Source organism: Tripterygium wilfordii, chromosome 13 (assembly GCF_013401445.1).
Source record: "Tripterygium wilfordii isolate XIE 37 chromosome 13, ASM1340144v1, whole genome shotgun sequence".
Classification (NCBI taxonomy): Eukaryota; Viridiplantae; Streptophyta; class Magnoliopsida; order Celastrales; family Celastraceae; genus Tripterygium; species Tripterygium wilfordii.
This window is the reverse complement of record NC_052244.1, coordinates 4,673,923-4,676,648: the sequence shown is the minus strand read 5'-3', so window position 1 is coordinate 4,676,648 and position 2,726 is coordinate 4,673,923. Positions and strand designations below refer to the sequence as shown.

General features: G+C 37.3%; 1 long non-coding RNA gene across 1 annotated transcript; it reads right to left on the bottom strand.

Annotated features, from left to right (window-relative positions):
- Positions 1-233: 233 nt before the first annotated feature.
- Positions 234-1,782, bottom strand: LOC120013571. Its single transcript, XR_005471443.1, has 2 exons — positions 1,309-1,782; positions 234-525 (listed from the first exon to the last, which is right to left on the bottom strand). It is a non-coding gene; the product is annotated as an uncharacterized LOC120013571 (long non-coding RNA).
- Positions 1,783-2,726: the final 944 nt, after the last annotated feature.

Sequence of the window (2,726 nt, the reverse complement as noted above, 5' to 3'; positions counted from 1 at the left end):
CCAGCGTTCTTGTCATCTCCTCATCTCTCTCCAGCTTTCTTGTCATCTCCTCATCTTCTCTCATCACCCATGTTAATGCATGACTAGTTAACAAAGTATTTAACATAACTGTCAATGACAGTGTCTTATTACATTATGTTTTTATAGTGTCTTTGTATATCATACGTTAATGCATTACGAATTAACAGGGTATTTAATGTAGCTGTTCATGGCAATGCTTTATTACATTGTCTTTCGATAGAGTATTTATTACTCATTTGTTAATGAACTACCAGTGTATTTAACAAAATTGACAACGTATTTGACACTTTTCAATACAATCCATGTCAACAAAAATAAAATCCTCGAGGTGTAATTCCCACGTGTTTCTTATCGATGAACACCTTGAACAAATTCCAAAAAGGTGTCTTTCGCAAACTCCTTTTATGTTTCTTCTTCAAGCATACTAGTGGTGTTAGCCCTTGCATATTAGACCAATATTGCAATGAGGTGGGTTTCTTCTTTGTGTCTTTGGTTTTGACCATTCTGAAAAAGAAAGGTCAATTACATTACGCACTAGTGCATGACGACCTTCAACAAACAAATTAGGTTGTGCAAAATTATATGGTATCGAAATACAAAAAATGTATTCGAAAAACATTTACATATCAAAATGTCAGTGTATTGAACGAGTGCATTGTGCATAATTTACAATGTTCCAAATACAATATGCATTGCCCGAGACCCCAAAGGTTACATCCCCATTTCTGCAGTGTCTAAAAAGAGCTTATAATTTGATGTATCTATCAAGGTTGCTATGTTTTTTAGACAATACCCAACAATCTTTGAGATAATTACATTGTGCACAAATAGCGCACTAACACACTGGGCTAAATACACTACCAAATGCATGGTGCAATAACCTCCTGTGCTAAGTACATTGCCAGATTTCATTGTGTAATAACCCACTGGGGTAAACAAATTGGGAGAAATACACTACCAGAAATCACAACATACATAAATAATGCGAACAAGTGCACTGCCAAAATAGCAAAGTGTAATCACTGGGATCTTGAACACAGCAAGCCAAAATAATCAAATCAACAACTGTGATCTATGTGAAACGAGTCCGCAAAAGTCTTATGCAAGAACAATAACCAAATACACTTTCATACTGTCAATGTATTTAGCAACTGCATTGTGCAAAATTTACACTATTGGGAATATACTATGCAATATTGCAAGGCCTACAAACAAATTAATTATATTGTGCATACTTCAATTGTATTACACTTTGAACTGACAATGTAATAACGAACCAGAGCATACCTTTGAAGTGGGTCTCCATTTTCCGGTGACCGTTTTGGTCGACAAAGGGCTGGCTAGGTGCTTCTCACCTAACGGAGTTCATTTGTGGTGTTGGGTTGCCAAACCGACACCGGAATCCGTTGGATCTGTGTTTTTTGTTCGGTGAAAACCCACGACTTCAAGGTGGATTTCCGAAAAAACCAATGACGGATGACGACAAGTGGTGGCTGGGCTTTGCTTGTGGGAGCCGGGCGCTTCTTTTGACAGCAGTGGCGGTCGGATTGGTGGCCGGACGGTGGAGATCCGGTGTTGGCCATGAGAGAGGAAGAGAGGTCGTGAGGGAGGAGAGGGAGAGATTGATGAGAGAGAAAAAAAATATTTGAGTCCAAAGAGAGATAAAAGAGTTATTTTAAGAGTTTGATTTTTAATTTTTGAATTTGTCTAGTCAGCATCCTACATGGCAAGCCATGTCATTATGTATCCCTATGTATACCAATATTATGTATGTATATCATAACCGTTATTAATAAAAAATAACCTGCCATTAAAAAAGTTCTCTGCAACTTTCTCTCTCATAGAAACGAGATCTTCTTCAGTAAAATCCAAGTCGTTCTTCATCTCCGCCGGAAACCTTAGCCCAACAAAAAAATTTCATCTCCAATTTTTATATAACCCCAATCGATCCATCATCTTTGTTGCTTTAATTTTCTTTGAATTTGGTATATTTTGGGAAGTTGTTGTTCATACCGATTGGTATTTTTTTGAATTTGGTATATTTCTTCAAATAATCTCCATGAATCCAAGTGTCTTAGGGAGTCCACTCCATTGCCGCCACCTCTCCCTCTTGCACAGAGGTGGATATTGAGCAGGGCATCTGAAATCGATATTTACTCTCTCTCATCTATTCCATGCTTGGATTGAAACTTAGATCTATAGATCTGATTCCATGAAGGCAGCAATGATAGCCACGAAAAATTTGAGAGCTTTTGGGCAATGAAACCTAGATCTGGAGAGTGGGTTAGTTGCAACCTAAATCTAGAGCTTAGATATAACAATCTCTATCTTTTGGTAATGAAAAATATAATTAACCATTTTTTTAGTGACACGACAAACATTTTTTATCAGTACAAATCAATTCACAGCACCACAGTTTTATAACTGAGCACACAACACCACATCAAGTCAAAACACAACACACTTCCAAATGGACCATATAGTATGTGTTGAGAAGAGTATGTGTGTGTGGTTGGTGTGCTGTGGAAAAGACAGTGTCAGGTGTCTTGAAAGTGTTGAGCAGAGAGTGGTAGTCGAAGTTGGGGTGAGGGGAAAAAAGATTTGAGTTAGTTCTTGAGTTTAAAAAGTCTTTTTTTTTTTAAATCTTCTTGATATTGGTGGAATTCGTCATTATTCTTCGCTTGAGGACGTAGATGAATTGTGTC